The sequence below is a fragment of the Ceratotherium simum genome, chromosome 10 (genome assembly GCF_057802395.1).
Source record: "Ceratotherium simum simum isolate JZ-2026a chromosome 10, ASM5780239v1, whole genome shotgun sequence".
In the NCBI taxonomy this organism is placed as follows: Eukaryota; Metazoa; Chordata; class Mammalia; order Perissodactyla; family Rhinocerotidae; genus Ceratotherium; species Ceratotherium simum.
Genome location: NC_141909.1, coordinates 82,598,072 through 82,622,308, shown reverse-complemented (window position 1 = coordinate 82,622,308; position 24,237 = coordinate 82,598,072). Strand labels below are relative to the sequence as shown.

Genomic DNA, 24,237 nt, shown 5'->3' with positions numbered 1-24,237 from the left:
ACAGTATTTTATGTAGGGTATTTTAAGTTTGGAAACAAGGAGACAGAGAGATTGTTTTGACTCCATGTGTTTTCCATTTTTTGATTTCAGTTTTGGTTAATTTTCTTCTGTTCCTGTCAGTGCATGGAATTAAACAGGACTTTTGAAATATTCAAATCTAAAAGTTCTTTTGCACAATTCCAATATGTAAGACCTATAAAGTTGTCAGTGAGAAAAATTGCTGTTGGATAAATCCATAATTTTGAACTGTGGGGCTCTGGGTAACAATTGTAATTTATTTTTATTTTTTATTTTGGTTGTATACCAGCAAGAAAATTCTGTTTCACATAGTTGGAGTTGCAAATTTTTCTATCTGCAAGTTGTTTTGTAAACAAATCACTTTGTAATCCGGTTTCTGTTATTAAAATAGAGATAGGAAGAGAATTAAGGCCAGCAGCAAACATTTACTTGGTAACAAGATAAGTTGGTCGTCTTAAAGTGTGTTAAAATTTGGATTACAACACATCTGAGTGTATCTTTTGTTTTATTGCATATTTTAAAATATATTAATGTTTTGGATCAAGTTATATGTACCATCTGAAGCACTTTGGAACTGCATAATAAATTTTTGTAAACCATTGAAAAATCTATTTTAGAGTTAAAAAATGTGTAGAGGTTTGCAAAAATCACTTGATCACATGACTAGTTGGGGATTTGTTCTTAGTTCTAATTTTATTTTTAACTTCATAGCAGTCCACTGAAAATTAGAAGTAATAAAATTTAAGAAAAATTCATGGTCTTTAATTTGAAAGAAGGATGTGAATATTGGGGGTTTTATTTTTATTGATTTGATCAATGTCTTGTAATTATTGTTTAGTATTTCAAGAAATGATTTAAGACTAAACTTTGGATATTAGGATAAATAGGTAATGAATATTTAATATGTCTGGTTTAAAAAAAGCTTTTGCATATTTGTTTCAGTATTACATGTTATCTTGTTTTTGTTTATCCTTCTTGAAGAGTTACCAAATTATTGTTACAGAATTTCAACCATTCTCTTTAATATCAGAAGGCTGCTAAGGATGGATCAGGTTTCTCTTACTTCTCCAGAGGGTTTTAGATTTTTTTTCTCTCTAAGTGTTCCTAGTGAATTTGAAGGTCAGAGTTGTTTTTGTGAATTTAAAGTTCAAAGGTTAAAAAAAATACACCTAAAACTAATACAGTGTTGTATGTCAATTTTATCTCAATGAAAAAAAAAAGGTTTTAAAATATTTTGTCCTTAAGTTATTAAATTTTTAGTATGATTCTGATATTAAAAGTTAATGTTAAATTGTAATTTTAAGATAAGTTTACTAGGAATAGAATTAATTATTGCAACCTCTTGTTAAAACAATTTGGGAAAGACCTGTTATAATTCCTACAGTAAACTTCTTTCTAACTATATATTTAGATAAGAAAAATATGATTAAAACACGATTTTAAGTAAAATCGTGATGCACAGATAGAGGTTTCAGACAGAAGAAGGTTTATAAAATGTGACTAATACAATGAGACAAATTCTTCAGTTTTTTTTACTTTATAGCAATGCCGTGTGTATATTATTACTTTAGCAGTAGTCACCTAGATACCTTGTCTGGATTTATTATTGTAAGAATTTGAAACTGAAATTATGGTTTTGTAACTTAAAAACATTAAAGAAACTTTTTCTTGTAATATTAGAACAGTTTTATAATTATTCATTTCAAAGAGGCATGTCTTTTGCCTAGGGAGAGTGGTGTTTCTTGGACTATTGAGCTGGACCAGACTGAGAATAATAGTTCAGGGTAATCAGTCGGGGTGCTGTAGAAATCATTTATTAGCTAATTTATTCGGCAAATTGTATATTATAACATGTACTGTATCTCAAGCAGTCATAAAAGATGTGTTCTGTTAAGAGTTGGTTAGCAGTTTCTTTGGCTCTACGCTTGGAAGAGCATTTCATCTAGACTTCTAATGCTGTACTCCAGGACCCTAATCTGGAATTTGTAGGTTTTTGGTTGGCCCAATGACTATCGAATTAGTGGCTTGTGTTTTGCAGTTCTATAGAACTAAAGAAATGTTAGAGTGGAAGTGAAAATTTAGGTTAAATTAAATTTTTATTTTATCCTTTGTGTTAGATTTATATTTGTATTTTTTTCTTCAAAGCTTGTCATATTTTAATTATTTTAGTTTATTTTAATTATTTCCGGCCCTAACGTGGTATCTGATTTCTTATATGTTCATGGTTCTGTGTTTGTTTGTTTGAAGTAATGAAAAATTTGTCCTTGTTTTAATTATATAAAACGATTACTATAGGGCTGGTCCCGTGGCTTGGCAGTTGAGTGCGCGCGCTCCGCTGCTGGCGGCCCGGGTTCGGATCCCGGGCGCGTGCCAATGCAATGCTCCTCCGGCCATGCTGAGGCCACGTCCCGCGTACAGCGGCTGGAGGGATGTGCATCTATGACATGCAACTATCTACTGGGGCTTTGGGGGAAAAAATAAATAAATAAAAAAAAACATTTAAAATCATTACTATAAAATTAAACTAGTTTTAGCTTTACACCTTTCATTACCATGAATGTTGTCTCACTTTCTATTTTTATTTTTGTTTCTTTGTTTTAATATTGTATCATCCTGTTTCTTAATCAAATAAGTTTTAACTCTTGTCTAGGAAGTCATTCCATTCTATATCTCCAAACAGTTTTACATTGCTCATCAAAGAGAGGTTTCTGTTTAAGTTAGTCTTTGTCTTCCATGACACAAACTTTTGATTTCTATTATTCCTTATTCTCTTCATTTGTATATCACATTTTCCATCCTTGATGTCCTTGCCCAGCTGTTTTCATCCTGTCTTCCTCCTGGACTTAAGTGTTTGTCTTTCCCTTTCCTAATTCCTTTTGCATTTTTGAAAAACACCACACAGTGTCTGTAATAGCATCCTATGTTCTGAGTCTAATTTTGCTATACTTACATGAGGCTTATCCAAATTTAAGTAAACTTTTAAATTTGGTGAGATCATGGAATGTGGGTATGGTTCTAGTGGTATGTTGGGGCCTCACATGGAAAGGGAACTAGTAGGACTTAATTTTGAAGTTTTTCTGTCTAAAAAATCCATTTTTGTCACTTGCGTGTTACTAGGGGATTTGCAGTATGACATGAGTTTGAAGTCAGACAGTTTGGGGTTCAAATCTACCCTGCCCACAAATGAACTTTTGGGGCGATGAAAGTGTTCTAAAAGCAGGTTGTGGTGATGACTGTACAAGTGTATAAATCTACTGAAAATTATCAAACTTTTTGTTTAAAATAAGTAAATTTTATCATATGTAAATTATGCCTCAGTAAAACTGAAAAATCAGTTTTGCTCTACCATCTACCAGTTTGTGATCTCAGGTAAGTCATTTTACCTCTCTCAGCCTTAGTTTATTTATTTGATGAATGAGTATAGTAATGCCTGCTTTCCTGAGATTGCTACAAGATAAGGATTAAAAATAATGTATGGTATATGACTGGCCAGTAGTAGGTGCTCAGTTAACAGCAGTTTGGTTCTTAATCTGTCCTTATGGACCAAACATCATGAATTTGTTGCCACCATTGATATGGTAAGCTCACTGAATGCTGATAGTAGACAGAAGGATTTATATCTTCCACTGACTTCCCTCTGCTGACTCCTTTATTAGTTTATTGTTATTTAGTATGCTATAGTGCTCTATCCTGCAGAATCTATGCACCTTTTTCAATCTTCCAAACTTGTTCTTTTCTCATACTTTCCAAAAGAAATTCACTGATTTGCACTCTCAACACTATACCAGATCTGCTCTTTTGAGGTCACTAGTGACTTAATTGCCAAATCTTTAAGTCCCTTTTTTTTCCTCTTAATTCTGTAAAATTTGAAATTTAATATTACATTCCTTGAAATTCTCTTGACTTCTGGGACTTTGAACTTAACATGGTGTCATACTTCTGACCATCTCCCTCACTTGCCCTCATTAGACTCAAATGTTGAGACCTTTAAGTGTCCTTGTTTCCTAAGGTATTCAGCTCTCTCCTTGTTTTTTTTTTTTTTTAGTATTTTTTTCTTTTTTTTTTTAATTTTATTTATTTATTTATTTTCCCCCCAAAGCCCCAGTAGATAGTTGTATGTCATAGTTGCACATCCTTCTAGTTGCTGTATGTGGGACGCGGCCTCAGCATGGCCAGAGAAGCGGTGCGTCGGTGCGCGCCGGGATCTGAACTCGGGCTGCCAGCAGCGGAGCGCATGCACTTAACCGCCAAGCCACGGGGCCGGCCCAGCTCTCTCCTGTTTTGTTTTGTACTTTGACCTTAGTCCATTGTGTTAGAAAATAGGGAATTATATTTACAAGACACTTTCATCCTATTTATTACTCCAGTCTACAGCCACGTTCCTTTTTCTTAAAGCCCAGTCTGATCACATCACTCACTTTGCAAAAACTTGAGAGATTCTTGTTGGCGTGTGAAACTAAACGCAAACTAAGCCTGAATTTTAAAACCCTTAAAACGAAGAAATCAGTTAGCAAATGTGTTATGGGTGATTTTTAGGTAGGTTCTTAGTGTTCAGTTTGGGGAGACAGTCATGTAAATGAATAAATATAAACAATGAAGCATAATATGCAATATACAGAAATGAATAGTTGTATGCATATTAGAAAGGACAATTTTTTTTTTTTTTTGAGGAAGATTTGCCCTGAGCTAACATCTGTTGTCAGTCTTTTTGTTTTGTATGTGACCCAGCATGGCCACTGACGAGTGGTGTAGGTCTGTGCTTGGGAACCAAACCTGGGCTACTGAAGCAGAGCGCACCAAACTTAACCAGTAGGCCACTGGGCCTGGCCCCAGAAAAGACAATTGTTAAAAGAATATTTTGGTTATACAAATGAAATATGCCCTTAAAATCTTCAAGTAGTAAAGAAATATGTGACATAGAAAATGAAAGTTCCTCCATAATCCCATTTCTTTTGAAGCCCATGTTTACATTTTTAAATATATTCTTATGATTTTTTTCCCTGTTCATCATACTAATATTTTGCATACATACTATTATTATCAACAACTGACATTTTCGACACGAGTCTGACATTCTTGTAATCTCTTCCCTGTTCTTGTGGGGGAAAAGTTTTGGCTGATTAGTGTTTGAATTCTAGTGGTCAGTGTATTTAGATCAGTGTACAAGTCTCAGTTCTATATGATTGAGGGATAATGTGGTATAATGAAAGATATGTGGATTTTAGGTACAAACTCTGGTTTTGCCACCTAAGAGCTATATGCCATAGGAAAGCTACCTGATTACACAGAATAGTTTACTCATCTGCAAAATGGGATAATAATAATATATTTAGGATATCTGTTATAAGATACATTTTAAGGTAGTTGTGATGAGTGTGGTCCCAAGTATATCTTTTATAAATGCTTGTAGTTGTTATTGTTATTGTGCTAGACATGTGATGAAATTCAGAGACAAAAAAGCCAAACTCAGGTTATGAAGGGGTTGAATAAAAGGGAAAAGTGAAGCAAGACTTACTGAGTGCCTTTGCTTCAGAGCTTTAAATATTTACTAGATAATTTAGAAAACAAAACTACATTAATTATAAATGATATGTAGGATTGTCCATTTACTTTCTGAAATTTGTTAAGGGAGAAAAAAACACAGATTTTCTTTGGTATACTCGGTGCTTTTTTTTTTTTTTTGTATGTGGGGAAGATCAGCCCTGAGCTAACATCCATGCCAACCCTCCTCTTTTTGCTGAGGAAGACTGGCCCTGAGCTAACATTGGTGCCCATCTTCCTCTACTTTATGTGGGACGCCGCCACAGCATCGCCTGACAAGCGGGGCATCGGTGCGTGCCCGAGATCTGAACCCGGGCCACCAGCAGCAGAGCATGTGCACTTAACCGCTACGCCACCGGGCCGGCCCCTCCATGTTCTTTTTGTATTCCTTTTATTTTTAAGATCAATCAGTGAACATCCAAGGAACATATCTCTGGGAAAGAATGCTGGTAAAAATTGTTATGAGTTTTGAGTCCTATGAAATGGAGGCAATAGATTTTTTGTGTGTGTGTGTGTGAGGAAGATCAGCTCTGAGCTAACATCCATGCCAATCCTCCACTTTATATGGGATGCCGCCACAGCGTGGCTTGCCAAGCGGTGCATTGGTGCGCGCCCGGGATCTGAACCTGGGCCACAAGCAGAGGAGTGCGCGCACTTAACCGCTACTCCATGGGGCCAGCCCTGAGGCAATAGATTTTTATTTAGAAATGATCTGTATTGGAGAAATAAATTCTTAGTACTTGAAGTCTAGCTTTTTTGAATCTGTGGTCTCATTTGCTTATTGATGCAAGTATTGTTGCTTCTTTAGGTTAGATGAGGTCTTAATCATGGAACTTTTGAACTTATATAAAGAAGGTAATATCCTTCTTAAAGCCCTCTATCGTATTTAAACATGGGAAAATTTGATATCAAAAACAGGGAAAACAGGGAAATATTATTAAATCAAAAATAGAAAATTTGGTATCAAAAATAGTCATTAACTAGGTCATAGATTTGGAATACCAAGTGTCATAAGAATAAATGAATGTTTATTTCCAAGTTAATGTATGTGGTTGAAGTTTACTTGTGGTGTTGTAGTTTTTAAGCTATGTTTGGAGAAGGAAGTGTGGGTTTATTTAGCTACTTTGGTCAAGAGGAAGAAAGGGATAGGGTATGATAACCTTTTATTAGGGACTACGATCAGGCCATGTTACTAATTATGTAGATTGAGTATAGAAGTAATAAAAAATCATGACCAAAGACATAGGGCAGAGAGATTTTTTTCTTGTTTCGTCTTTTTTTTTTTTTTTTAAATTTTATTTATTTATTTATTTTTCCCCCAAAGCCCCAGTGGATAGTTGTATGTCATAGCCGCACATCCTTCTAGTTGCTGTATGTGGGACGCGGCCTCAGCATGGCTGGAGAAGCGGTGCTTCGGTGCGTGCCTGGGATCCGAACCGGGTCCGCCAGCAGCAGAGCTCACGCACTTAACCACTAAGCCACGGGGCTGGCCTCTTGTTTCGTCTTTTGAGGAAATTATCCTAATTTCCTGTTTTACAGTGGGGGAACCGAGGCTCCAGGTGAAGCGATTGTCCTTTGGCACACAAGAAGCGGGGGGAGGGATAGAGCTAGACTTCCATTGGTGGGGGGGTGGTCAGTAGGGGAGAGAGAAGCAAAAAACAACCAAGAAAAGTTGTCTCTTTTTACTAGAGAAAAAGATTCATTCAGTAAATATTTATTGGCTAGGCACTATGTTAAGTTCAGAGGATACAGTGATAGGCAATAAGAACATAGGTCTTTGCCCTCTTGGAACATCCAGTCTAATGGAGGATACAGATTACAAGTAAACATAATTATAGATTGGATAGGTGCAGCTGAGGAAATGTGTGTGATGATATGAGAGTATAACAAGGAAGACATTTAGACCAGGGATGGGTTAGTGAAGTGTTTGATAGGGAAGGATCTTGAGGGAGTGACATTTAAGCTGAGACTAGAAAGAAATTTGGAAAAGAACCTTTCAGGTAGAGGAAAAGTATGTACAAAGGGCCACTGAGACCCTTCCATGAACTAAAAGAAGTCTTAGTTTAGCAGAAGCTTAATGAGCAAGGTGGGGAAAAATAGTGCTGGAATTGAGCCTAGTGTGTAGGCAGGGATCTAGTCAGGCACAAGAATCTTACAGGTCAGGGGAAGAATCTTAGGTTTTCTCTTAAGTGCACTGGAAAGCCATGTAAGAAGTGACTGGTGTAGTCTGATTTAATTTTTAAAAAGATCTTTAGATATTCTTGGGAATAAAGTAGGTAATGTCAGTAATCTAGCAGAAAAATGATAGTGCATTTCTAGGGCTAGATGGGTGTCAGAAGAGGTGGATAAAAGTGGGCAGTTTCAAGACTTTTTTTGGAAGTAGGTAGGACATGGGGATGGCGTGGTTGTAGGTAAAGAAAGGAGAAGAAATTAAGAATGATCTCCAGGGGCCCTCCCCGTGGCTTAGCGGTTAAGTGCGCACTCTGCTACTGGCGGCCCAGGTTCGGATCCTGGGCGCGCACCGACGCACCGCTTGTACGGCCATGCTGAGGCCGCGTCCCACATACAGCAACTAGAAGGATGTGCAACTATGACATACAACTATCTACTGGGGCTTTGGGGAGAAAAAGGGGAAAAATATGGAGGAGGATTGGCAATAGATGTTAGCTCAGGGCCGGTCTTCCTCAGCAAAAAGGAGGAGTGGCATGGATGTTAGCTCAGGGCTGATTTTCCTCACACACACACAAAAAAGAATGACCTCCAGATTTCTGGTATGTGTAGCTAGACATATAACTTCCCCAAATGGCAAAGGTGGGAGGAGGTGCAGATGCAGAGTGAAAGAGCAAGTTAAAATAACTAGATGTAGGGAGTAGGCAGTTGGGGGTTTGAAACATCTTGACTGAGATAAATTAAGGAGTCTAGGGTATTTAAGTATTACTTAAAGTATGGGAGTGGATGAGATCCCCAAAGAAAGTTAAAATTACTTGAAAGTACCTTGGAGTTAAATTTTGGTCCTATGGGAAAGAAGAGATTATTCCTTATCCTTAGAAATTCTATGCTCTAGAGATGACCTGAATGAATTAATTGATGTATTCCCTTATTTATTAGATCAAAGGGGATTTTTGTGTAGACTCTATCATAATCCTTGAATGGTTTTTTAGTATATTAATTAAATGATTCCTATCAGCTTCTAAAGCCAGAGTAGCATTGTTTTAGATGTCTGATAAGGATATGTTAGAAAAAGATTTTGTGGCTAGATTTTAAGCAACATGAGGGCATAATCTGTGTCATCTATCATTGGTCCCCTGGTCCCTTTCCTCACTTCCCCAGAGGTTAGTAGTAGTATTAATTTAGTGTGTATTACTCCAAATTCTTTTCTGTGCATATACTAACATGTACCCATAAGAAGTACAGTAATTTTGTGTGTGCGTGTTTTTTTTTTAATAATCTGTCTACCTGTTTTCTTTGACAGGATACTGATATGGTTTCTTCTTTTTTTTTAATCATTTTATTTATGTTTGTATGTATGTATGTATGTATATATGTATGTATGATGTGGAAGACTGGCCCTGAGTTAACGTCTGTTGATCTTCCTCTTTTTGCTTGAGGAAGATTGTCCCTGAGCTGACATCTGTTGCCAGTCTTCCTCCATTTTATATGTGGGATGCTGCCACAGCGTGGCTTGACGAGTGGTTTGTAGGTCCATGCCTGGGATCTGAACCTGTGAACTTTGGGCTGCTGAAGCAGAGCCCTTGAACTTAACCACTACGCCACTGGGCCGAACCCTTGTATGTGCATTTTCAAAACCTGTGTGCTGTACGTATCTTTCTGCAACTTGCTTTTTTCACTTAATGGTATGTCTTCGATAGCTTTCTGAGTTAGTATGTAAATATCTACCTCTTTTTTAACTGTTGTCTGATATTTCATGTCATGGATTTAACACAATTTGATTCTATTGATGGACATTTAGTCTATTTGCAATTTTTTGTTATGGATATTGCTGCACGGAATATTTGCATAGCATCTTTGGGTTCATGTGTGTTTTCTTCAGGGGAGATTGTGAGAATAGAAATTGCGGAGTCAGAGTATATGTGTATTATATATTTTAATAAATACTGACAAGTTGCCTTCCATTGGACCACTATATTGACTATATTTCCACTAGCTTCTCCACATTCTTGCCAACACTGGAAATTATCAAACAGTTAAATTTTTGTCCTTTCTAAAGTATGGATATCAATTCTTTGTTATATCTGTTATAAATATGTATGTATATATATAGTTTCATTTTGCATATTTTTACACCTTATTTATGGTGTTTCTTTGCTATGTAAACATTTTATAATGTAATGAGAAGACTCCATTTCATTATTGCAAGAAATGGGACTAAGTAAAACAAATATGCAAGACTTTTATGAAGGAAATTATAAAATAATGCCATAGGACATACAAGAAAACCAGAAGGGAACGATATACATATGTCTGGATGGGAAGACTTTGATAATGTGAAAATTTAGGTTTTTTTAATCTCCAGATTAATCTCTAAATTCATTGAAACGCTAGTCAAATCCAAGTGTATATGCGTATGGTACCAAATTTAAAAGGTAAAAAAGGGTAAATAGTGAGAAGACTCTTTCCTCTTTCCCCTGACCCATCCACACAGTTCTCTTCCCTAGAAGCCAAACACTGTTGTCATATTCTTTTTTTTTTTTGCTGAGGAAGATTTGCCCTGAGCTAACATCTGTTGCCAGTCTTCCTCATTTTGCTTGAGGAAGATTTGCCCTGAGCTAACATCTGTGCCAGTCTTCCTCTATTTTGTATGTGGGTCGCTGCCACAGCATGACTGCCTACGAGTGGTGTGAGTCCGTGCCCAGGAAGAGAACCCCGGGCCACTGAAGTGGAGCGTGCTGAACTTAACCACTAGGCCATGGGGCCAGCCCCTGTTGTCATGTTCTTAGATATTTACCTAGAGATATTCTATGCATGTGTGTTTGTGTTTATCCATTGTCCTGTACCTTGTTTGTACTTAATTTATACGAGAGGTTGTTCCATATTAGTGTGTAAGATGTTTAGAGCTGCCTCATTTCCAGGACTGCATAGTATTTCATTGTTGGTCTTTATCATCATTCATTTTATCAGTTGTCTATTGAGAGACGTTGAGGGTGTTTCAATCTTTTAACTTTACAATGAATATCCTTCTATGTTTCTTTCTTTAAAGGATGAGATAATATATCTGTAGGAAGGATACCTAGAAGTGGAATTGCTTGGTCAAAGAAATATTCTTTTGAGTCGCCCTCCATAGAAGTTGTAGCAATTTACACAGATTTTTGGTATGAGTCTCTTAATACATAGTTAAACCTTTTTTGTGTGTGTGAGGAAGATTGTCCCTGAGCTAACCTCTGTCAATCTTCCTCTTGTTGCTGAGGAAGAGTAGCCATGAACTAACATCTGTGCCCATCTTCCTCTATTTTGTATGTGGGATGCCACCACAGCAGGGCTTGATGAGTGGTGTGTCAGTCCGCGCCAAGGATCTGAACCTGCAAACTCCGGGCCGCCGAAGTGGAGCGTGTGAACCCAGCCACTGTGCCACTGGGCCGGCCCTCATAGTTAAACCTTTTGATCTTTGTCAGTGTTGAGAAAATTGGTGGCCCCTTAAAGTTTAAATTTGCATTTTTAAATATTTGGTATATTTAAGAGCCATTTGTATTTCCTTTTCTTGTGAACTATGTTCATTTTTTGTGCCCTTTATTCTCTTTGGTTGTTGGTTTATCTCATTGATTGTAGTACTGCTTTGTCTTGATTTTTTTAGAATATGAGTTGCAGATATTTTCTTTGTATTTAATCATTGTATTTGTGGTATTATTTTCCCTCATATAGATTTTTCCTTTTTAAAAAAAAATTCTGGTAAAATATACTAACATAAAGTTTACCATTTTTGCATGTACAGTTCAGTGGCATTAAGTGTATTCACAAATGTTTTGCAAAAATCACCACTGTCCATTTCCAGAACTTTTACGTCATCCCAAACATAAACTCTGTACTTCATTAAACAATAATGCCCAATACCCCTTCCTCCCAGCTCCTAGGTGACCTCTCTCCTACCTTTTGTCTCTATGAATTTACCTATTCTAGGTACCTCACATAAGTAGAACCATAAAATATTTTCCCCTTTGTGTCTGGCTTATTTCACTTAGCATAGTGTTTTCAAGGTTCCTTTATGGTGTAGCATGTATCAGAATTTCTTTACTTTTTAGGGCTGAATAATATTTCATTGTATGTGTATACCTACATTTTGTTTATCCGTTCATTTATTGATGGACCCTTGGGCTGTTTCCGCCTTTTGGCGATTGTGAATAATGGTGCTATGAACACTGGTACACAAATATTCACTTGAGTCCCTGCTTTCAATTCTTTTGGGTATATACCTAGAAGTGAAATTGATTAATCATATGTTAATTCTATATATAACTTTTTGAGGAACTTCTAAACTGTTTTCCACAGTGGCTGCACCATTTTATCTTCTGACCAGCAATGCAGAAGTGCATTTAAAGAGAAATGCATTTAAAAAAATGATGTCCATCCTAATTGCTGTGAAATGGTATCTCGTTGTTTTCTTTTCTTTTTTTTTTTTTTTTGTGAGGAAGATCAGCCCTGAGCTAACATCTGCCAATCCTCCTCTTTTTGCTGAGGAAGACTGGCCCTGGGCTAACATCCGTGCCCATCTTCCTCCACTTTATATGGGACGCCACCACAACATGGCTTGCCAAGCGGTGCTTCGGTGCGTGCCTGGGATCCGAACCGGCAAACCCCCGGCCGCTGCAGCGGAGCACGTGCACTTAACTGCGCCACTGGGCCAGCCCCTCTCATTTTTTTTCTTATTTTTTATTTACAATTGTGGTAAAAAACATAAAATTTACCATCTTAACCATTTTTAACTGTATAAGCTCAGTAGTAGTTAAGTGTATTTGCATTGTCATGCAACAGATCTCCAGAACTTTTCCATCTTGAAAAACCAAAACTATACCCATTAAACAACAATTCCCCCTTTACTCCTCTCCTCACCCCCTGGTAACCGCCATCCTACTTTCTGTGTGTATGAATTTAACTTCTTTAGATACCTCATGTAAGTGTGATCATACAGTATTTGTCTTTTTTCACTTAGCATCATGTCATCAAGATTCATCCATGTTGTAGCTATGTAACAGGATTTCCTTTCTTTTTAAGGCTGAATAATATTCCGTTGTATGTATATACTACATTTTGTTTATCCATTAATCTGCTCATGGACGTTTTGGTTGCTTGCACCTCTTGGCTATTGTGAACAGTGCTGCTATGAACATAAATGTGCAAATACCTCTTCAGGATCCTGCTTGCAGTTCTTTTGGATATATACCCAGAAGTGGGATTGCTGGGTCATATATTTAATTTTTAATTTTTTGAGTAACCTCTATACTGTTTTCTGTAGTTGCTGTACCTTTTTGCATTCCTACCAACAGTGCACAAGGGATCAAGTTTCTTCAACGAATCAACCAGCCAACCAATTTCGCCTCACCAACACTCATTACTTTGTGTGTGTTTTTTTTTTTTGTATGAGGAAGATCAGCCCTGAGCTAACATCCATGCCACTCCTCCTCTTTTTGCTGAGGAAGACTGGCCCTGAGCTAACATCTATTGCCAATCCTCCTCCATTTTTTTTTTCCCCCATTTACTCCCCAAAGCCCCAGTAGATAGTTGTACGTCATAGTTGCACGTTCTACTAGTTGCTGTATGTGGGACGCGGCCTCAGCGTGGCTGGAGAAGCAGTGCATCAGTGCGTACCCGGGATCCGAACCTGGGCTGCCAGTAGCGGAGCACGAGCACTTAACTGCTAAGCCACAGGGCTGGCCCACTTTGTGTTTGTTTTGATAGTAGCCATCCCTAATGAATGTGAGATGGTATTTCCTGGTTTTGATTCGCATTTCCCTAATGACTAATGATGTTGGGCATATTTTCATGTGCTTATTGGTTATTTGTGTATCTTCTTTGGGGTTGGGGAAGTATCTATTTAAGCCCTTTGACCATTTTTTAATTGTTTTGTTTTTTTTTGTTGTTGAGTTGTAAGAATTCTTTATATATTCTGGATATTAATCCCTTATCAGGTATGTGATTTGCTAATATTTTCTCAAATTCTGTGGGTTGTCTTTTCATTGTCTTAGTGGTATTCTTTGCACAAAATTTAAAATATTTTTTTCAGCCTTACCAGTGAGTTTTATACTTTCATATGTTTTCCTGTTACTAATTAGTGTCCTTTTGTTTCAGCTTGAAGAACTCCCTTTAACATTTCTTGTAAGATCAAACTAGTCTAGTGATGATGAACTTCAGCTTTTGTTTGTCTGGAAAACTCTTTATCTCCTTTGATTCTGAAGGAAAATTTTGCTGGGTATAGTATTCTTGGTTGGCAATATTTTCCTATTAGTGCAAACGTTTTTAATTTTTTTTTTTTTTTTATGAGGAAGATCAGCCCTGAGCTAACATCCATGCCAATCCTCCTCTTTTTGCTGAGGAAGACTGGCTCTGGGCTAACATCTGTGCCCATCTGCTCCACTTTATATGGGACACTGCCACAGCATGGCCTGACAAGCGGTGCATTGGTGCGCGCCCAGGATATGAACCTGGGCCACCAGCAGCAGAGTGCGTGCACTTAACCACTACGCACTGGGTCAGCCTTATATGTGTGCTTATTAACATATACTGATAATTATTGTTTTATGCATTTGCCTTTTAAGTCATAGGAATACAAGTAGTATAAACCAAAAGTATGTTAATACTGGCTTTCTGTTGATTTGTATAGTAACTTCACTTGTGTTCTTTATTTCTTTTGGCTTCAGTTTACTCTCTAGTGTGTTTTTGTTTTTGCCTGAAGGACTCCCTTAGCATTTCATTTGGGTAGGTGACTAGCTCCCTCTGTTTTTGTTTATCTAGAAATGTCTTAATTTCTCATTAATTTGGGGGGAATTTTTGCTAGATATAGAATTCTTGGTTGACAGGGTTTTTTTGTTCACCACTTTAAATATGTCATCCCACTAGCTTCTGGCTTCCCTGGTTTCTGATGAGAAATAAGCTGATAATCTAAATAATCTTATTGAGGATCCATTGCATATGATGAGTCACTTTTCTCTTACTTTCAAAATTCTCTCTTTGGGGTCCGCAATTTGATTATTATGTGTCTTGGTGTGGATATCTTTGAGTTTATCAGGCCTGGAGTTTGTTGAGCTTCTTGGTTGTGTATATTTATCTTCATCATATTTGGAAAGTTTTCACCTATTATTTTTTAAAGTATTCCTGTCCCTTTCCTTCTGTTTTTATGATACGTATGTTGATATGCTTGGTGGTGTTTCACAGATCCCTCAGGCTCTCTTCATTTTTCTTCATTCTTTTTTTTTCCTGCTCCTCAGGTTGGATAATTTCAATTATTTTGTCTTTCAGTTTACTGATGATTCTGCCTGCTCAAATCTGCTGTTGATTTCTTCTAATAAATTTTTCATTTCTGTTATTGTATTTTTCATCTCCAGAATTTCCGCTTGCTTACTTATGATTTATTTATTTTCTCATTTTGTTCCTACATTGTTTTCTCATTTCCTTTAGTTCTTTGTTCATGCTTTCCTTTAGCTCACTGAGCATATTTAAAATAGTTGATTTAATGTCTTTGTCTAATTATTCCAATATTTGAGATTCCTTACGAATGGTTTCAGTCAAATTCTTTTTTTTTTTCTTTTTGTGAGGGAGAGTGGCGCTGAGCTAACATCTGTGCCAATCTTCCTCTATTTTGTATGTGGGACACCTACCACAGCATGGCTTGATGAATGATATATAGGTCCATGCCTGGGATCTGAACCTGCAAATCCTGGGCCGCCAAATCAGAGCACGAGAACTTAACCACTATGCCACTGGGCTGGGCCCTCAGTCACATTCTTTTGTTCCTGTGAATTGGGCATACTTTTCTGTTTCTTTGTATGTTTTATAACATTCTGAGTATATTATGTGTAACTCTTGATATCTTCCTAGATTGCTGATTTTTAGTTGTTGAGGTATAGCACTGTTCATTTTTTACTTTTTCTAAACTATTTTTTTTCGCAAAGTGTGTACTTCTTGTTGTTTATGGTCATTAAAATTCCTGCTCTGTTATCCCTGTGGTAAGCTACTGACCTGACAAAAATTTCCTTAAATGTTTGGATGAAAAAAAAGAATGAAATAAAGGGTTGTGTCTAATTAAATCTGATAGATGCCACCGGGAAATCTGCTACTTCCTAGAAGGTTGAAACCAAGAGAAGCATTTGCTTCAGACCACCCACCCCAGATGCACTATCCCAGATTTGTTAGAACTTCCTCACTGCCAGTCTTGTGTCCAGCCAGACCCTCCAGGAATGCAGGAAGCTATCCCCATAACCAAACTGGAGTGAGGAATGGAAGATAGTCACTGGATCATGCATGCTGCTTGCTTATGAATGATCACCAGGCTCTTTCTCAGGCACTCCCCTGGTTGTTTTAAGTGTCCAGTCAGGTTTCAGAGATCCAGTATAGTTGGTTCCAGTACTCCATGCAGCTCAATGGAGGGACCCATACCTACAGCTTCCCCCTCCGCTTTTGCCTATCTGTCTTCATCTATGTTTTTTTATGTCATACTTACGAAGACCTGTTGCCTTATTCCTCTGGAAATGATTATGTTGATCAGGATACTTCCTATCTCATGATAAGTGAATGTTAACTGCGAGTTTAACTTCATTTGTAATCTAGTCGTTTCAGAAATTTCTTTACTGTGCGTTCAGAGTTTGCCTTTTTGAGCCCTCCTAAATCCGTTACCATGAATCCATGCTCATCTGCTCTCCCTTTTCCAAAATTTTGGTGCTGTTGAATTCTCCCCTGTTCTCCCTGTCCTTGTGGGTTTGTCTTTTTTTTTTAATCTTATTTAGTTGGTCTTTGGATGGAAGTAAGTTTTATATCTGTCTCTAATTGGCCATCCAGTTAATTTAATATTAATTTCTACGTGTTAGTTTTATACACAGCACTTGACTAAATTATCTCACTGTAGTAGTATTTCAGGTAAATATTTTGGGTCTTTGAGGTAAAGACTAATATAATTTGCATATAATGACACTTTGCCTTCTTTCAAATTTTTATATCTCTTTATTTCTTTTTCACATAGAGTCATGCGCCGCTTAACGACAGGAATACATTCTGAGAAATGCGTCCTTAGGTGATTTCGTCGTCGTGTGAACATCATAGAGTGTACTTATACTTACACAAAGCTAGATGGTATAGCCTACATACACCTAGGCTATATGGTACTAATCTTAGGGGACCACCATCATATATGTGGTCCATTGTTGACTGAAATGTTGTTACGCAGCGCATGACTGTGATCACACTGGCTGGTACTTCCAGAACAGTGCTATATATGGTAATAATAAAGAATATCCTCATCTTATTTTTGACTTAAATGATAATGCTTTTAATATTTCTCTTTAAGTTTGATGATATCTTTTGGTTTGATATTTTATGTATATTTATAAATCTATTCCTATTTTATTAAGAATTTTTATTCTTAAAATTTTAAATTTGTCATACTGGCTCAGAACTGTCATAAGTGCCATGAACACATATTGGCTAATACTCTCTGCTATAGAGATGCGTTTACCTTAGCTTTCTTTGTAACTCTCATGGTACCTAGAAAGCTCTTAGATAAGCTTATCAGTGAGAAAAGGATGAATGTTTTTGTTGAATCACTTTGAAATGCTTTCTCTCTGCTTTTTTTAACTTTCTTTATTTTTATATTTATTTTTTTATTTTTTTGTGAGGAAGATCAGCCCTGAGCTAACATCTGTGCCAATCCTCCTCTTTTTGCTGAGGAAGACCGGCCCTGAGCCAACATCTATTGCCAGTCCTTCTCCCTTCTTTTTCCCTTTTTCTCCCCAAAGCCCCAGTAGATAGCCATATGTTATAGTTGCACATCCTGCTAGTTGCTGTATGTAGGACGCGGCCTCAGCATGGCCGGACAAGCGGCGGGTCGGTGCGCGCCCGGGATCCGAACCCAGGCCTCCAGCAACAAAGCGCGCGCACTTAACCGCTAAGCCACAGGGCCGGCCTTTGTGATTTTGTTTTTTTGAAAGTTCATAAACTTTTCTCAGAAAATACTGATACTTTCTTGTTATGAATGTCAACTTTTATATTTTAACTACCACCTTTGTTTTTTCCCTGAGAGCATCAGGTATTGTGTTAATTGATTCTCGTTGAATCAAAATAAACACCAAATAAAACTGTGAAAGAATTTATACTTTATGATGATTGTCTTAGTCCATTTGGGCTGGTGGTGTAATAAAAATACCATAGACAACAAACATTAATTTCTCACAGTTCTGGAGGCGAGGAAGTCCCAGATCAAGGCTCTTGCAGATTTGGTGTCTGGTGAGGGCCTGCTTCCTGGTTCTTAGATCAATTGCCGTTTTCTTGCTGTGTCCTCACGTGGTGGAATGGGGAAGGGAGCTCTCTGGGGTGTCTTTTATTAACAGGGCACTAATCCTATTCATGAGGGCTCCACCTTCGTGACATAATCACCTCTCAAAGGCCCTGCCTCCTAGTACCAACTCATTGGAGGTTAGGATTTCAACATATGAATTTTGGAGGGGGACAAACATTTGGTCTGTAGGAATGATGGAGTATCACAAAGGAGCTTAAAAATTACTTACAGTAAATTTACTAAAATTTTGGGGTACAGGCAAAAATTAGCCGGTGATTGTTTAGGAGTTAACAGTGTGCTAATTTTCACATCCAGTTATCTCTTTGAATTCTTTTTTTTTTTTTGTGAGGAAGATCAGCCCTGAGCTAACATCCATGCTAATCCTCCTCTTTTTGCTGAGGAAGACTGGCTCTGAGCTAACATCTATTGCCAATCCTCCTCCTTTTTTTTCCCCAAAGCCCCAATAGATAGTTGTATGTCATAGTTGCACATCCTTCTAGTTGCTGTATGTGGGATGCTGCCTCAGCATGGCCAGAGAAGCGGTGCGTCAGTGTGCACCTGGGATCAGAACCCGGGCCGCCAGTAGCGGAGTGGGCACACTTCACCGCTAAGCCACAGGGCGGCCCTGTCTCTTTGAATTCTAAGAAAAACTTGGGAACTATTTTTATACCATTTACTCTAGGGAAAATTGAAGCTCAGAGAAGTGAAGTTAAAATAGCTAAAGTGAAGTTAAAGTTAAAGTGAAGTTAAAATGTGCTCAATGTTAAAATAGCTAATTAGAATGGACTTGATGTAGAAACGTGAGATGGAGTAGATTTTGTTTAGATAATGTGGAATGGACCACTTTTAATTGGATTGTCTTTTCTTTATAGGACTAAATAAATGTTTGGTGGTTGAAACATATTCTCATTAGTGTATAGAAGTGACCAAATTTGTTTACAGTCTAGCATTTGAAAACAACTGTTATAATTGAGTAGTTATTTTGTTTTGAGAAGTGAATTACTACGTAGAACTATCTGTGTGGTAACAAAAGTCGTATTTTGTGCTCCACTGTTTTCTTCTGAGAAGAGTGAATTGATACCTAGCAGCCACAAGAGGGTGCCATGAAGTCACTTCTAGCTTTTCTGTCCTGGAAATTGTTGTCTTCTGTTTTAGGTACACTAAAACATAGAAAGGATCCAGAGAACTCATGCATTAAAAGCCTATGCATTTCAAACATCAGTAGATTTATGCCTCATTCCTCTGAAAATTGTTATGTTTATGAGGATACTTCCTACCTGTGGCAAATGAATCTTAACTACAAGTTCAGCTTCATTTGTTTTTTAAATCCCCTTTAACCTGGGACTTTGGGCTTGATATTTCTTCCTTTTGAAACTTGTGTATTTTTAATATTGATTTGGTTATTGTTTTATTGGATGGCTGCAGTCTTTTTTTTTTTTTTTTTTTTAAACAGAGCTGTGCTATATTATTTTATGGTTCAATACTTAATTACATATTAGTAGTTAATGAGTATTCAAATCCTGACCTCTACTGTTCCCCTGCTGCGGTCTTAGGCAGCTTACTTTTGAGGATTGTGTATTTTATTTTGAGTCTGTATAAGGGAGATAATAATGATTTTACTTCATGGAGCTGCTTTAATGTTTAACTGACATGAATATTTGGCTCTTACTAAGCATTAAATAAATGTTGACTATTACTGGATGAACGTACTTGTATTTTTAAAAAAAATTTAATCGAATAAATTATGAAAATTTTGAACCAAAGTGTTAGTCAGCATATTTCAACTTTTAAAACTTTCTATAGCAGTAATGTTAAAAATTTTCTCATGTGTACTTAAGTGAAAGCCTTATGTGAATGTTTCCCCTAGCATACATTATTGTTTTACCACAAAGCAGTCTTCTTTATTGAGGAGCTGTTTTAGACTAATGGTGTATATATTTTAAGTTTTGAAAATATATTTAAATTGTCTTAGCATATAGAATGGTAATTTGTAGATCTTTGGGTAAAGCAGATAGTCACCCTTAAGTTTTTAATTTTTATTTATTTATTTTTCCCCCAAAGCCCCAGTAGATAGTTGTATGTTATAGCTGCACATCCTTCTAGTTGCTGTATGTGGGACGCGGCCTCAGCATGGCCGGAGAAGCGGTGCGTTGGTGCGTGCCCGGGATCCAAACCCGGGCCGCCGGCAGCGGAGGGCGAACACTTAACCACTAAGGTGCGGGGCCGGCCCAACCCCTTAAGTTTTTAAATAGAATTATCCTGGGCGGGCCCTGTGGCTTAGTGGTTAAGTGCGTGCCCTCCGCTGCTGGCGGCCTGGGTTCGGATCCCGGGCGCGCACCAACGCACCGCTTGTCCGGCCATGCTGAGGCCGTGTCCCACATACAGCAACTAGAAGGATGTGCAGCTATGACATACAACTATCTACTGGGGCTTTGGGGGAAAAATAAATAAATAAAATTAAAAAAATAGAATTATCCATTTTTGTTAAAGCAGATATAAATGTATCTTTTGCCCTTTTCCAATATTAGCATATCTTCCAACCTGGCACAGACACAGCTCTTGCTCTAAGAGGAATGAAGACTAGTTTTAGAACTGAGCTTTGTACACAGTGTTTGAATCCTGATGTTGTCTTGGAAACTTGGGCAGTTTTAATTAATGTCTGAGCTACCGTTTTATTATAGAAAAAAGTTAATATCTGTTTTATTTAACTCAAAGGGATTGTTGTCATAGTTAAGTGAAAATAAAACGAAACGTTTCCTATAAAATATTGTACAAGTTATTAAAAACATTTCATTTTTTGTTACTACGTTGAATGGGATATGGTGCCCTCCAGACACTGGAACTTGGTTTAACTAGGATCCTTAATGGTCAGAGAATAACACAATACATGTAAAATAAGAGACTAGATTGTATACCTTCACAGTTAAATAATGATGTTTCTTAGAAATAACTCTGATAGTTAAAGTGAACATAGTGGTTTTTGCCTTCTGGCCTTTCTGTAAATATTTGAGACAGTTGAGTCTACTCTGCCCCCAGGCACTGTTTTAGGCTCTAGACATTCAAGGAGAAGACAAGTTACTTATGGTCTGTCCACAGTGTTTCATTAAAAAATTGGTGTACCTGTATTTAATGTCTGTGAAAAGTGCTTGTTCTCTATCCCTCTTGTGTCTGGAGATTGATAATCCCTTCATCTTTAACTAGTGCTTTGTTAACTTCCTATCATCTTCTGTTACCGACTCCTCTTTTTTCTCAGTTCTTCATTTAGGTGCTGAGCTGCCTGAAATTCTTTCTAGATTAATGTAGAATTAAAGTGCAACTTGTTGATCACCTCCCCTACTCAAACTCCTTGCTCCTCAGCAAACTACTTCTATCAGTATGGTGTGATCCTCCCAGAGTATTTTTCCTTCATGAATTTGCATAAAAATATACGTACTTCAGGAAGATTATAGTGTGTCTGTGTATGGGTTTTGGGGAATGCATAACATTGTAGTAATACTCTTTGTGTTCTGTAACTTTTTTCAATCAACAGGATATCTTGTAGATCTTTTCATGTCAGTAAGATCTACTTTTTTTTTTTTTTTTTGCTGAGGAACATTCGCCCTGAGCTAACATCTGTTGCCAGTCTTCCTCTATTTTGTATGTGGGTTGCTGCCACAACATGGCTGCTGACAAGTGGTGTAGGTCCTTGCCTGGGAACCAAACCTGGGCCGTGCCGAACTTAACCACTAGGCCATGGCGCCTGGCCCCAAGATCTTCTCTTTAAAAAACCCTAATTTATTCAGTTTTTTCCATCTCCTGTCACCACCACCCTTGTTTTAGCAACTGTCATCTCTCACTTGGATCTCAGCCATCTAGGTGGTTTCTTTGCTTCCACTCTTGCTCTCTTATAATCCATTTCCCACATAACAGCCAGAGTGATCTATTTAAAATATAAATGAGATTATGTCAGCCTTTTGGTGAAAACACTGTGACGTTTCCTGTTTCGGCAAATCCAAACTCTTGCCTTCAGAATTCATGATTTCTGATGGCAGAGATGTTTACCTGTTTTCTTTACAGATTTTTCTAAGGCAGTGTTTTGTATACTAGGTGCTCTGTAAATCTTTGTTGTATGCAATTAATGATTTAACTTGTTGGCCTTGGTGAGTTTTTTTGTGCCTATTTTTATATCTCATCTCATACTATTCTTCCCCACCTACCTTGTTCCAGCCACATTGGCCTTTATTCTCTTGCTTGAATTCACCAACCTCATTGCAGGAGCTGTTTTCTTTGCCTGGAATGCCCTTCTGCTGATTTTCCCACAGTTGGGTTTTTCTTTTCTTTTCAGATGTCAGTGTAAATGTCATCTGCTCAAAGAGTTCTTCTCTGATCACCAAAGTAAAGTAGTTACTCTTCACTCTATTATCATTTTGTTTTTAAAAAATGTAAACTTAGCTTTAAAAAGAAGTGAGAAATCATGTTCAAAAATTAAGAAAATGTAACAAAATATACAGTGGACAATTTCTCCATCCCTGTCACCCATCTGCCAAAGTGATAATTATATTACTGTCTTCTTTATCCTTCCAGAGGCTCTTTATAGCAATATAAGCAAATGGCAATATATATGAAGTAGTAAGTGTTCTTTAACCAGTCTTTTTTTTTTAAACTGGACTAAGTGACTTTATTAGAGAAAGAGGATTACAAAGGGTTTAAGAGTTGGCATTGGGGCTTTTAAACCAGTCTTTAAGACTGGTATAACCACTGTCTCATCAGCTTCTCAGATAAACCTACTCTGTGAAAATGAGGCTACCATGTATAAACAACGTCAAATTCCCATCCATCCCATCTGCAAATTTACCTGCTATATATACTCACCCTTCATTTTTTTCCCTTCTAGTTGTTGTTTTTGTTTCTCCCTCTGTTTAGTCTCTGAGATTGAGGTGATTCATGTTCAAGATTAGTTCTGCTCCCACCTGTGCCCATGACTTCATTGTCTCCATCTGGTCAAGAACTTATTTTCTTTCTTTTCTATCTCTTTACTGTCAACTCTACTGTCTCTTTGGTTTCAGCACAGCCCTGCGTATATAGTAGGTGCTGAGAAAATATTAGTTGAATATAGCAGGGTAATGATGAGTTTGGACTATTGAGTTATAAAGACCTAGGTATGCGTTCTAGCTGTGTGACTGGGTAGGTTAGGTAGCATCTCTAATCCACAATTTCTTAATCGTTAAAATGGGACAAATATTTTAAAGATTTTATTTATTTTATTTTTTCCCCCCAAAGCCCCAGCAGATAGTTGTATGTCATAGCTGCACATCCTTCTAGTTGCTGTATGTGGGACTCGGCCCCAGGATGGACGGAGAAGTGGTGCCTCAATGCGCACCCGGGATCCTAACCCGGGCCACCAGCATTGCAGCGCGCGCACTTAACCACCAAGCCACAGGGCTGGCCCGGGACAAATATTTTAGCTATATCAAGGGTTGTTTTGAAGATGTAACTAAGAAGTGGATTGTATTAATTTCCTGTTGCTGTTGTGACAAATTACCACAAATTTGGTGGCTTAAAACAACAGAAATTTTCTCTCAGGGTTCTGGAGGTCAGAAGTCAGAAATCAGTTGACCCATGCTCAAGGTGTCATCAGGGCCATACTTCCTCTGGAGTCTTTGGGGGAGAATCTCTTCCTTGTCTTGGTCTCCTCCAGTCATGGTCACATTGCCTCTCTTGTGTCTGTAGTCTCCCTCCAACTCCTTTTGATATGGGCATTTGTGATTGCATTTAGTGTCCACCCAGGTAATCTCATTTTTAAATCCTTAACCTTAATCGTATCTGCAAAGACCCTTTTGCAATATAAGGTAACATTTACAGGTTCCAGGAATTAGGATCTGATGTCTTTGGGGGCCATTATTCAGCCTGATACATGGATATTAAGCACACAGCATAGTGTCTGGCAAGTAAGGATTTAAACTTTGTGGATAGGGTCAAGAGAGATTTCAGATTCCCAGAAGGATTTAATCATACAGTTACATGGGGGACAGGGAATATGAGAAGAAGGGATTAAAAAAAAAAAGGTGAAGTAAGGGATTAGGGATTAGACCATATCATTTTATTTAATACAGTGGATAAATGGGATAAATGTATAGAGAAGGGATTTTTATTGTCAGCTTTTGGTTATTTTCCTGTTCAGATGTGTGTAGGAGGATTTATCTGTA

At 37.5% G+C, this 24,237-nt stretch overlaps 1 protein-coding gene across 3 annotated transcripts in view; it reads left to right on the top strand.

The window, feature by feature from the left end:
* The window catches only part of ZMYM2 (zinc finger MYM-type containing 2), a 104,504-nt gene that overhangs the window by 4,632 nt on the left and 75,635 nt on the right, over positions 1-24,237 (top strand). The window lies entirely within an intron of this gene.